The sequence below is a fragment of the Oncorhynchus gorbuscha genome, linkage group LG12 (genome assembly GCF_021184085.1).
Source record: "Oncorhynchus gorbuscha isolate QuinsamMale2020 ecotype Even-year linkage group LG12, OgorEven_v1.0, whole genome shotgun sequence".
NCBI classification, from domain to species: domain Eukaryota; kingdom Metazoa; phylum Chordata; class Actinopteri; order Salmoniformes; family Salmonidae; genus Oncorhynchus; species Oncorhynchus gorbuscha.
In genome coordinates, this window is record NC_060184.1 from 36320369 (window position 1) to 36333892 (window position 13524).

Below are 13524 nucleotides of genomic sequence, written 5' to 3' on the forward strand. Positions count from 1 at the left end.
GTTATGGATTCAGCCTCGCACGCCCTGCACAACTGGTCCACGACTGGGCCTTTGACTCCACCATCTCCCACCCGCGCTCAGATGAGCACCCTAGTGCGCCTAACCAAGACTGGCTACTGACTGATGTACCGTCACTCCTGGTAATTGATAAAGTCGTCCTGGATTGCTACCGTCGGGTCCTCCCCTACGAGATGAGGAAGGCGGCAAGCATGCAAAAACCCCAGCCTGGAGGAATTGCTGACCGTGGTGGAAACCCACCCGAACACCCAGGACCTGCTGAAAGGGCCCTGAGCATAGAGAGTGGATGTGGCGAGGGGGAAGAAAAGCACCAAGAGAAGTGAGGGGCTGAAGGGGGCCCGGACGGAACTAGCCAAGGCCGCGAAGTGGGAGGGCTACCCGAACCGACGACGTTGGCTGCTGGTCCTAAATCAGAAGCGCTGCTATGAAAGCGGCGAGCTGGGACACCGGCCGGGAGCATTCCATGCCCTCCGCAACCACCATTTCCTGGGTAACCTGGAACCGAGATGGCCCCGCCATGGGTTACTTGACGAATCGATGGCATCAACACCAGCACTCTGCTAGACTCCGGCAGCATGGTGACCCTGGCCCAACCACAGTGGCTCACGCGAGAGAGGAAAGATGAACTTGGGGATGAGGAGGTGATAGTGTCCTGTGTACACAGGGACACGAAGAGGTACCCAACCGCACTGATGTGGATAACCACCCCGAGGGGGGAGTGCAGATGTGCGTGGTGGCTGTTCCTAACCTGGCCGTGCCCATTCTACTCGGTAGAGATTGCCCTGTCTTCCAGGCACTGTGGAGGAGGGACCTGGGGAGGCATGCGCGCGAGGTAGGAAGGAGAAGAAAATGGACAGTCTTGTAGCTCGCCCACACCCACTTGCTTGGGGCACACCTGGGGATGGAGAAAACCAGTCAGGCGAGCAGTGGAAGGACTACTGCCGTACCTGCCCGGAGTGCCAGATCACAGCTCCGAGGGCACGTTATAGAAACCCTTTGGTTCCCTTGCCCATTATAAGGGTGCCATTTGAGCGGGTGGCGATGGATCTTCCATTGGTGAAGATGGCAAGGGGACACCAATACATCCGGGTAATCGTGGATTACGCCACCCGGTATCCGGAGGTGATTCCATTAATTCTACATAAACTATTTTAAGCCAATCATATGATCTTTGCATTTCTTGGATACAGCCACTATATTGTGATCACTGCATCCGTATCATGAGTCAGGGTGAGATGCAGATGCAGTCACAGGTGGCGGACAGTTCGAATCGCAGATATTTATTATAAAACGGGGCAGGCAAAATGCAGGTCAAGGGCATGCAGAGGTCAGTAATCCAAGGCAGAGTCAATCAGGGACATAATGGCAGGCAGACTCATGGTGAAACAGATCAGGATGTGACAGTACCACCCCCTCTAGGGGCACCACCGGGCAAATACCTGGATGACCAGGATGGAGGTCAATGGCGCAGTCGTAGGGTCAATGCGAAGGAAGCGATGTGCGCTGAGAGATATCAGGCTTTTCCCAAGCCCGCAGGAGGACGTGCAAGGGAAGGCTACACCACCCTGAGACAATGCGTGTGAGAGAATGGGCTCCAACCCAGGATAGAACCCGTAGCCCATTCAATAAAGGGGTTGTTCCTCTGGAGACATCCCAAAACCACAGGTACATGGGGAGACTCATTGAGCAGAAACTGCATGGACTCACTGTGGGGACAACTTTTTACGTCTGATAAAAATCTGACAAACTCTCTTCAGTCTCAGTATCTGAGAATAAAAAGCATGCAAAGTCTGTCTTTCTTCTCATCACTGATGCCCAAAAGGTCACAAAGTACAGGGAAGATGGATGGGTACCTTGCCTGTGTGTCAGACAATATGGACCTGCTTCCTTCCGTACCATACATAAAGAGGCTGTCTCTCAAACTGAACACAGAACTGCCTACCTCTGGACTGCTCTTCACAGCAAAGACTCGATTCACTTTGAAAACCGGCTTCTGCTGAAACTAAAATGCAAGTTCAGAGGTGAAGGTGTTAGGAAAAATGTTGTGTTTGCTGAAAGAGCACAACTTAAGCTATAGGTTACACGTACAGAGTACATTAGGTTATCTAATGCAACATCTACGGACTCTTCTCTGTTTCAGGGCGGTTTGCGCGTTACTTTTTTCTCTCCATGACGTTCTGTTGTTGCCTCCAGAGCTAATTTGACACCAAATCCCTTAGGTATGTCCAGTGTGCTCCGAACTGACTTTGGGAAACCCTGCCATAACGGAGCCATGATGAAACAGTGTCAAGAAAAACTCCTGGCAGACTTATTTTTTGCTAGTCTGGTATTCAAGAGTGGAAAGAGAAAGAAAATACACAGTCAGAAAGGCAATAACAGGACAAATTTCCCAAAGGGTCCTGACACAGGCATAGAAATTAATTGCAGTGTTGTTAGGTTGAATAATGGCGTTTGTGGCATGATTAAAGAAAGCGGAGAAGGCACTCCCAGCAGGCCTGAACCAACACACTCAAAGCCCATAGCACTCACAGCACAAACCAACACAGCCAAAAGGTCTGAAAGGAAACACCAGTTCCACCCACACACACCACCCTGAAAAAAATGGAATACATTTCGCCTACTGAATGATGTTAGAATGGAAGTGTGGAATTAGAAGGTACAGTGCATTCGGAAATTATTCAGACGCCTTCACTTTTTCCAAATGTTGTTAAGTTACAGCCTTATTCTAAAATTGATTAAATATTTTGTTCCCCTCATCAATCTACACAAAATACTCTATAATGACAAAGCAAAAACGTTTTTTTGTCCCCCCTCCCGAAGTATAATAAATTAAATATCACATTTACATAAGTATTCAGACCCTTTACTCAGTACTTTGTTGAAACACCTTTGGTAGCGATTACAGTCTCAAGACTTATTGGGTATGACGCTAAGAAGCTTAGCACACCTGTATTTGGGGAGTTTCTCCAATTCTTCTCTGCAGAAGTTGGATGGGGAGCGTCGCTGCACAGGTATTTTCAGATCGTTCCAGAGATGTTTGACAGTGTTCAAGTCCGGGCTGGGCCACTCGAGGACATTCAGAGACTTGTCCCGAAGCCACTCCTGGGTAGTCTTGGCTGTGTGCTTAGGCTTGTTGTCCTGTTGGAAGGTGAACCTTCGCCCCAGTCTGAGGCCCTGAGTGCTCTGTAGCAGGTGTCCCAGTCCGTGTCGCTTAAAAACATCCCCACAGCATGATGCTGCCACCTCCATGCTTCACAGTAGGGATGGTGCCAGATTTCCTCCAGACGTGGCACTTGGAATTCAAAGAGTTCAATGTTGGTTTCATTAGACCAAATAATCTTGGTTCGTATGATCTGAGAGTCCTTTTGGTGCCTTTTGGCTAACTCCAAGCGGCCTGTCATGAGAGGCACTCTACCATAAGGGCCTGGTTGGTGGAGTGCTGCAGAGATGGTTTTCCTTCTGGAAGGTTCTCCCATCACCACAGAGGAACTCTGTAGCTCTGTCAGAGTGACCATCGGGTTCTTGGTCACCTCCCTGACCAAGGCCCTTCTCCCCCGATTGCTCAGTTTGGTCGGGCGGCCAGCTCTAAGAAGAGTCTTTGTGGTTCCAAACATCTCCAATATAAGAATGATGGAGGCTACCCTGTTCTTGGGGATTTTCAATGTAGCAGACATTTTTTGGTACCCTTCGACAGATCTGTGCCTCGACACAATCCTGTCTCGGAGCTCTACGGACAATTCCTTTAACCTCATGACTTGTTTTTTTTGCACTGTCAACTGTGGAAACGTGTGAAAACCTTGTGAAGACTTACAGAAAACATTTTACCTCTGTCATTGCCAACAAAGGGTATATAGCAAAGTATTGAGAAACTTTTGTTATTGACCAAATACTTATTTTCCACCATAATTTGCAAATAAATTCATTAAAAATCCTACAATGTGATTTTCTGGATTTTTCTTTCTCATTTTGTCTGTCATAGTTGAAGTGTACCTATGATGAAAATTACAGGCCTCATCTTTTTAAGTGGGAGAACTTGCACAATTGGTGGCTGACTAAATACTTTTTTGCCCCACTGTATAGTGCCTAGTGTATAAAAAGCTGATGGGCTCCTCTTTTTAATAGAGGCCATCGCTCTGTTTTCTCTCGCAATTGCATAGCCTATAGAAATGTTGCGCAACATGAGCTCATGGGCTCTCATGAAGTGTTTGATTAGATGTTCGATTACATTTACATTGATGTCAGAGTGATCAGAGGGACCATAGAATGCTGAATACCAGGCAGTTAGCAAGTTTGGTAGGCTACTAATGACCATCAGCAGCATCAGAGCTTGGAGAAGCCTAATTACCGTGACTAAATGGTCACGTAGAATCTGTCTGCCTTCGTGATTCGTGACCGCCGGTGTGGCGGTAAGACGGTCATCGCAACAGCCCTAACCTGAGCTCAAATTTGAGTCTCATAGCAAAGGGTCTGAATACTTATGTAAATAAGGTATGTTTTTTTTAATACATTTGCAAATATTTCTAAAAACCTATTTTCGCTTTGTCATTATGTGGTAATGTGTGTAGATTGATGTGAGGGGGAAATTATTTAATCAATTTTAGAGTAAGGCTGTAACATAACAAAATTAGGAAAAAGTCAAGGGGTCTGAATACCTTCGGAATGCACTGTATCTGTGGAACTGTGGAAGCTCCATCTGCAGTCAAATTTCCGCAGAGGCTGGGTGTCTGTCTGTGACATCTCTGATCATATCCACTGTCAGACTGTCACAGCTGTAGACTGTGACACCTCTGATAATTAAATATGTCTAAATAGGATTTAATAGAGTAGTGTAGGTAAATCAAAAATGTAATTATGTTGAAAATCTATAATAAAATTCCCCAACATATTAGGGCATGGCTTCTGTATAAATTGTTAAATATGTACAGTATGTGTTGCTCCTAGGAAGTGATACAGTATGGATTTTTACGAGCATCAAAAGGGGGGGGGGGCTTTTTGTTGTTCCTGTTTTGGTAGTCTTCTTACCTGGAGCAGTATCAAGGGAATGAGAATCTCTGAGGACTGTAGGATGAAGAGTTTACTTATTTTGGCCTGGTTTACTGACTCAGTTTGATTTGTTGCATTTGCTTTGTCTGGTTGACTTTTCCTTTATTGCTCTTCAGCTGGCTGATAACTGCACATTTATGACTAGTTTTATGTTGTCACCTCCAACTTTTCAACACTTCAGTCTCACACGTCCACTTGTTTTTTGCTTAAATAATTATTTTGGCAAACTCTTTACTTGACTTATTAATTTATCGCTGGCATTAGTTGGTGTGTTGATGTCGTTTTGAATTCAAACATCAGACCAATGTGTAAAAAGCAATCTAAAATAGCACATTTATTTCAGCATTCAGTAGTATCTAAAATGTTGATTTTAAGTACAGTCGTTCTTGTCATTAGCCTCCTCCTCAGAGTTTCTCCAGATAACTTGAACAGAGTTAAAATGTCAGAAGACGGGAGACATTGTGGAACATTAAAACCTCCCGTCACACGTCAATGGAAATTAATTGATGTCTCCTCTTTTTAAACTCACAAGTAGGACTGCAAGGACTGAAAGCCTTGCTCCCGTGGCGTGTGTCACGCTCTGAAGACTGACTGATATCTGTCAACATTAGGTAGATTCTCAGCTTTCGCTAAAATAGGCATTATTGGGCTACAGAGACTGCACTTCATGATTTGGCCTTGTTTAGATTTGGTTAATTAAGAAATGCTATTAAGAGATGCTATCAGCCATGACAGAATTCAAATGTGAGTTGGTTTTGGGGTGTGGTTTGATGTGGTTGTCTAAATAAACCCACCCCACGGAAAACTGGTACGGTTTCAGTCATTCCGTGACATTCCATTTTTTCCTATAATCTCATAAAACACAGTTTTAGTCGAGACTATAACCAAAATGATCCTATTTACACTTCTTAATCAATTTTGACACTAGAACACATGTTTCTGATTCATATTGATGCCACATAGGCCCTGTTCAAAATGAGAAGTACCTTTTAAGGGACAGTCGCTCTTTAATGTTCTGGCCCTGGTTTCCCAAAAGCATCTTAAGTCGAAGTTCATCGTTAGAACATTTCCCAAAACAGTCTTGTTTAATGTCCAACCGTCCTAACAACAGCATACCACGTGTATGGTGTTATGTTATGGGCAGGCATAAGCTAGGGCATTTTATCGATGGAAATTTGAATACGTTGAGATACCGTGACGAGATCCATTGTCATGCCATTCACCATTACCTCATGTTTCAGCATGATAATGCACAGCCCCATGTTGCAAGAATCTGTACACAATTCCTTAAAGCTGAAAATGTCCCAGTTCTTCCATGGTCTGCATACTCACCAGAGATGTCACCCATTAAGCCTGTTTGGGATGCTCTGAATTGACATGTACGACAGCATGTTCCAGTTACCGCCAATACCCATCTGAGCCGCTTCAATATTCTGTTAGGCCCAGACCAGCTACTATTATCTAAAAGTTCACACATTTCACTGTAGCCTAACCAATAATTATGGTTAATTATTTTAATTACTTAAATTGTTTATTTGTAGAATATCTGTAGGCCTACTTGAAGCTCAATTCCTGCCTGCCATTAGGCTGCAATAATTGGTTGAGCAGTTACGAAAACCATTGTCATCATATCCTATTTTTAGATAACCTTGTAACGGGGTGCTTACTGACGGCAGAGAAGTCAGGCGCAGGAGTTTTATAAACATAAAACCACCGTAAACAGAATAATCAATGAATGGGTCAAACAAAACCCAGTATCCACCAGAATAACGTATACAAGCACTACAAGAAACAATCCCGGACAAGGACATGGGGGGGAACAGAGGGTTAAATACACAACATGTAATTGATGGAATTGAAACCAGGTGTGAGGGAAGACAAGACAAAACCAATTGAAAATGAAAGGTGGATCGGCGATGGCTAGAAGGCCGGTGACGCCGCCCGAAGGAGAGGGACCAACTTCGTCAGAAGTCGTGACACACCTTGATATTTTCTAGAGAAAATGAGGGAACGAGCAACTTTGAATTTGGCTTTACTTATTCTTGCTCAGCAGTTTACACAACCTGAAGAAATGCAGAATTTATTTAAATCAAACATTGCATACAAAATAGGAAGGGAAAACACTTGGAATACATAACACAAGAAAAACAGAATACAGACACTTAAATACATAATAGGCTGCAGAACATTAACTTCATGGGAAAACTGTGTGAAAAAGATGACTTAATAATCATTTTAGAGCTACAGCGAGCTCTTTCGCCTATATTCTGGAATCATTTTCAGCACAGGACAGCTCCTGTAAGGACACGGTTAAGTTTCAATTTGTAACGAGTGCACTACGTGGTGTTTTGGGAAACCGGTGTGACATCTTCGGACGTTATATTTAGCAGGGCCCTTACGTAAAGAAAAAAAATCAGAAATCTTAAACCTGGTTCAGGCTTCGAATCCTTGAATTAATCTCCACACTTCAACCTTATTTCTGAGTTCACACCGGGCCTTTGGCTGCAAGTCTATCGGGAGATAGACTGCAATTATATAATGGTGACTTTAAAAAAGCATTGATGGAAAAAGTACTTCATTTTCACACATGATGAAAAGTAAAGATTCCTTAACAGAAAATTGAATGTCACCCAGTAAAATAATACTTCAGTAAAGGTCACTAAAAGTTTCTAGCTTTAAATGGACTTAATAAGTAGTGGTGGAAAAAGTACACAATTGTCATACTTGAGTACAATGAAAAGTAAAAGCAAATACCATGAATCAAACCATGTTATTGACCATATGGGCAGTTTGCTCAAACAAGTCAAGATTTGATCGATAAATCTATCAACCAATCAATTAATTCATGCATCAATCAATCAATCAATCAATCAATCAATCAATCAATCAATCAATCAATCAATCAATCAATCTTCACTGTCTCCAGAGGGTGGTCCTGTGTAGCTCAGTTGGTAGAGCATGGCGCTTGTAACGCCAGGGTAGTGGGTTCGATCCCCGGGACCACCCATACGTAGAATGTATGCACGCATGACTGTAAGTCGCTTTGGATAAAAGCGTCTGCTAAATGGCATATATTATTATTATATTATTTATTATATTAGGGAATTTGGCCCAGTTCTTATTGCCTCCTCTGCAGTTATCTGTCACGCTGTATGTCAGTGGCACCTCCACATCGCTCAGCTCAGTCAGGAGTCAGGACCACAGGCTCAGAGACAGCTGGATGCCATTACACCTTCACCCCCACGTATCAGTTATATCTCATAGAACACAGAACGGAGCCATAGGTATGGTGTCCATATTAGGACAGCCTCAAACTCAGGAGTTGGTATCAGCCACCAATGAGGACCACAATGGAAATAATCCTGGATTATCTTTTGAATGTGTGTATCGTTGTTATCACATAGTTGAGCCAAATCTATGTCTTTTTTTTATATATCAAATAAACATATTAGTCATTCAGGCTGTCCTAATATGGACACATTGTGAGTTTCACTTGGCATTGGAGCTGCAGGAAGGCACTCAGTGTAGATGAAGGGGAGGAGACAGGTTAATGAGAGCCAACCGTATCCATAAGATATAATGTGTGTGTGTGAGACAGTACCTGTTTCCTCTCGGGTTTCCTCAGAATTTTTTTTACCAATTACATTATTGTAAAGCTGATTGCATTATGATTGAAACCATAAACGTCTCTCTTTATGAGGTGCAGTCTTAGAAAAAAAAGTGAAAGTAGAACTGTACTGTGAGAACTGGAGGTAGGTAAAGTCAGTCACCTTATCCATCAGTGATGTGTCGACCTACTTGGGTGATTCATGGCGGCCATTTTGTTACAAAACTCTCACCACAAATCAGTTTCCTGCCATGGTTAAGGGGAATGACACACACACTCAGCTCTCAGTCAGTCAACACAGGAAAAACTTGAATATGAGTGTATGAGTGTCAGGCAAAAGAGCAAGACAAGTTTCCTGAGAAGAAATCCTGTGCTAGAGGAATCACTGCCTGCCAAAGATAGCCAAGGATAAATGTTTAGATTTTCTCAAGTCTTGAGTTGGTATTTTTCTAAAATCTTCAATTATTCAGAGGCACATCTTGACAGTAAGCTGCAATGCTGATTACATTTTTTAGGTAGATTTTTTCCCTCCACCAATTGCAGTGATTGTGTTATACAGAGGGCTTTCAGCAAGGTAACCTTTAGAAATGATTTATTATGTTCCTATCAAGTGAAAGGAGGAGAATTCACTTTGGTGTGGCTCGACATCACTCCTGCTGCACAAAGGACAATTGTCCTAACTTGTCAAAAGTCAACGTATTACTTTGAATTTATTGCTTCTCAAGTTTTAAAAGCCATAATGTCCGGTTTTCCCCATCTTTCTCTGCGAAATGAACAGTAATGTTAGCAGAATAATAGACAGAAACCACCCTGTCTATTAAAACCCGCTAAAGTCAGAATGCCAAACGACACTGAAAGCAATTACTGTGTGTTTCAACACCCTTTTTTCATAGAGGGCTCCATCTCGAGAGCAGTCGAGCCACTCGCTGCTGCAGCATATACTACTCATTCGTTTCCTCCATTACCATATCCTGTTGGAGTTTATCCAATCCAAGCCTTTACCTATCATAGATGCTCTATTCTCTTATTCTGCATATGCCACCACTGTGTCAATGTATCAGCAGGGGATTAGACACATCTTCCATGCAAACGTGTCTTTGTTTCCACCCCCCTCTCCCCTCCTCCTCCACCACTGCCCCCCCCCCCCATCCACCTCAGATGTGTTCAAGTAACCATCCCTCAAACAATGATTACCCAGAACTCTCTCTGACCCCAGATGGATGACTTCGGAGCAGTATGATTAAGAAAGAGAAAATAGAGAAAAGAAAGAGACTCACTTCTCGTCCTCCTTCGCCCATGTATTCCTCGACTTTCAGGGAGTGTGAATTTAGCACACACACAAAAAGAGATGGAAGGTGAGCATTCTCTATTCCTCTGCAAGAACAAAGCCGTTGTTGAATGTCACAAAGGCCCAAGTACTCTCCATTTAAAAACTGTTTGATTTTTTTCTCCTCCTGCTGTTTCATCTCCCATGATATTTCCTCACTGAATCTCCCTCTGGCAGTTGAACTCTGAGTGGGTTGCCTGTTAATTGGATTCAGATTGCCATAATAATATAGCGGCGCTGTGTGTGTTTGTGTGTGTGTGTGTGTGTTTTATAGCCTACCATTCGGTCTGGCTGGGGTTTAGGGTTGGAGTTATTACTCTAAGATATGTAACTGCTCATATACTGTAGTTGATTGTGTGAGAAAGTCTGCACTCTGCTGTGCGTGTGTACCATTCGGTCTGGCTGACTTGGGGTTTAAGGTTGGAGAGTTATTACTGTAAATATATAGTAGTCATATAGTTGATTATTGTGTGAGAACGTTGTCTGCTGTGCATGTGTTCGTTGAGAGCTACAGTGAAGACACTCTCTCCTAGGTCACCCGATTATTATCGCCTCAGGGCTGATGTCATTCACCAGTCAGTCAGTCCCCCCCGACTGACACGTGTGTTCTTCTGTCTGAGTGATCACTGCTGCAATTGTCCTGCTGAGTCAGCTGTGTGTGTGTGTGTGTGTGTGTGTGTGTGTGTGTGTGTGTGTGTGTGTGTGTGTGTGTGTGTGTGTGTGTGTGTGTGTGTGTGTGTGTGTGTGTGTGTGTGTGTGTGTGTGTGTGTGTGTGTGTGTGTGTGTGTGTGTGTGTTAGTATCAAAGGGTTTGTGAATCACTTCGAAATGAGAGCATGTAATTGCGGGTAAAAGTGTGTGTGAGTTTTTATGTGCTTGTTTGTGGGGAGACTTGCCTCCTTTTGGGGGATGGCGTGGGGGATGGCGTAGGGGTGTTGGTGGGAGGCGAAATTTGATTTCCCATCTTTAGAATGCCATGAAAGAATCATTGCTGCAAACAGAGTAGAGGGAAAGATAGAAAGAGTCAGCGAGAGAGGGGGGGGGGGAAAGAAGACTCGGCTAGCACATAATGTTCTGAGAACCATTTATCTCTTGGATTTTGGTGAGAGTGTGGTTGCCCTATGCTTATTTTGCATACAGCCTTCCCACAACGTTCCGTGTTGCTCAGCTATGGAACATTTTCAGCACATTTAAGGAACTTGAAAAAACAAACATTTTCTTGGTATTTCATGACTTTAGCAGAACTTTTCCTAAATGTTCGAACATTCTTACATTTAATGAAAATGTTGGCAATGTTCTAGGAATGTTCTCCAACTGGTTTGAGATTGGGAATGTTCTCAAATTGTTCGAAGAACATTAAGAAACAACGTTCTTCTGTGGGATTTTCAGTACTTCGGCATTACATTTCCGACAGGTTTCCTCATGGTTCTATTTAAAGTCATGTTCTCAAATTTTTCTGAGAACGTTAAGACAACTTTGAATAAAAACCACAAAAAAACATTCAGAGAATGTTCTAAGAATGCTAATTAAAAACATACTGATTCTGTTCTCAGCATCAACAAAACTCTCTCTATCCTCTATCTTGTTATGTGTGTTGGCCACGCCCACTAATTGGCCACACCTGATCATAATGAGTGCTTGTATCCTCTGAAATGGAAATTCAAAAAAGTTAACCCAAAATTAGCTAGCAGTGTTAATTAAAGTCTTATTGAAACATTCAGAGAACGTTCTAAGGAAGTTATTCAAAATCCTTCACATAACATATAATTTCCATCTCAGAGCGTTAATAAAAACCTCCCATGAAAACTTAAGTAACCAGAATGAAACGTTCTCAAACAATAAACGTTCCAAGGACATGTGAAACGTTCAATTCTGTTCTCAGAACCTTTATAAAACATTAAGTTTTACCGGTCATAAAACTCATGGCTTCGTTCCAACAACCAATGTGATACCAAAAATATACATTCCCACAACTTCCAAGGAACCAAATGTGCTAGCTGGGGAGAGATATATACGTGCGGTGCTGTGTCAAAGGCCCACATTTGTTTTCAATCTTCCCAAAGCAACCTTGAAACCCGAATCTCCTATTCTATTGGATGAAAGAAAAAATTGAACACAAATCTCCTTTTCCACCCCACAACCCCTCTCTCCTTTAAAATAATATTTTCTTTTGTGGACAGAGAACATGTTTGATCGTCTGCCTTATTAAAGGAGAGGGTTGCCTCAGAAGTACCTCACCGCTGTCACTGTCTGTCTCCACTGTTCCACCTGCCCTGTGCTGTGTGTGCATGTGTGCAGGGGTAGGTGGGTGGGTGTGTGTGTGCGCACCCCCTTCATTGATCAATAAGACATGTCACAGTTTGCATTAATACCACTGAGAGCACCCACTGTGGAATGTGCAACTCAAGGAAAATCTTACAAGATGTAATTTCTTTACGTCTGAGCTGAGACCATGAACAGCTCATTTAAAGCCAGGAAACTGGGGAGAACAAAGTTCCATAGTTTTTTTTTACATGTGCCCCCTTTTCTTCCCTCTTCATTTTTCAAGTGTGTCGACGGGAGGCAACTTCAGTACTTTCCTGAACCAGGTTGTAAACCTAAATTGTGAAAATAATACCAGTTGGGGCTTCTTCATTTTTCGCCTTGTCCCTCTTGTCAGAGCTGTAATGATTTATCCAAGGGTTAGGTCAAGACCATTGTTTTACTGCTGGCGTCGGCGTGTTCACAGTTCCAAAGGCATTGTCTGTTTCCTCTGATTCAGGGGCTCTAATTGGCGCATCTTGACCATGAAGATTAGAAAGTGCTCGCGCCAACGTGCACAGGGAGTAAAGCCTTCAGAGACAAACGGATAGACTAAATTCCCACTTCCTGTCCCCATTGTCCAAGGAGAATATCCTGTTTATCAGCTGGGAAGAAACTTGAAAGGGAAATAACATTGCTGGCAACGACACCTAGGCCCTACGCAGAGCATTGGTCATACTTAAGCAACGAAAGGCATTTAATCAGATAAGAGAATAAACAAATGTTTGAAACTAAACAATTATAGTCTGCTGGTCAAGATTAACCACCTTTAAATAAATATTTGTTCTATATAGAAGAAGCCAGCTGTTGCTATCCACCAGCAGTTTCCCTCCCTAACTTTTTCTGGTCATCAGAAATATTTGCGTTGTTGAATTGTTGACTTGCAAATACCGACATTATGTAATCGTATTTGTACAAAAACACCCCCGGTACACATTGATGAATCTGGATGCCTCAAGAGGAAGCAGGTGTTTATTACCCAGCGCTCCCTCTTTGCATTGATGGATTAGCTTCTACAATTGACAGGCCGGTGGATTAGAATTCATAGCTTCTCTGACCATTGCTTATAAAACTGGAATCAGGAGTCAAGAGTGTGTGTGTGTGTGTGTGTGTGTGTGTACGTATATGTGCTTGCGTGTGTGAGTAAAGCTGGGGTGTGTTGTAAAGATGGCAGTGGTCGGTTGGTGTGTACAATGGGTCTACGCATTAGTTGGACAGGGGTATTATTA

The 13524-nt window shown here is 43.0% G+C and overlaps 1 long non-coding RNA gene across 1 annotated transcript in view; it reads right to left on the bottom strand.

Annotated features, from left to right (window-relative positions):
- The window catches only part of LOC123990327, a 48499-nt gene extending 38335 nt beyond the window's left edge, over positions 1-10164 (bottom strand). The window contains exon 1 of the long non-coding RNA XR_006830626.1: positions 9946-10164. This is a non-coding gene — a long non-coding RNA (uncharacterized LOC123990327). The remainder of the gene's footprint in view (positions 1-9945) is intronic.
- Between the last annotated feature and the right edge of the window lie 3360 nt (positions 10165-13524).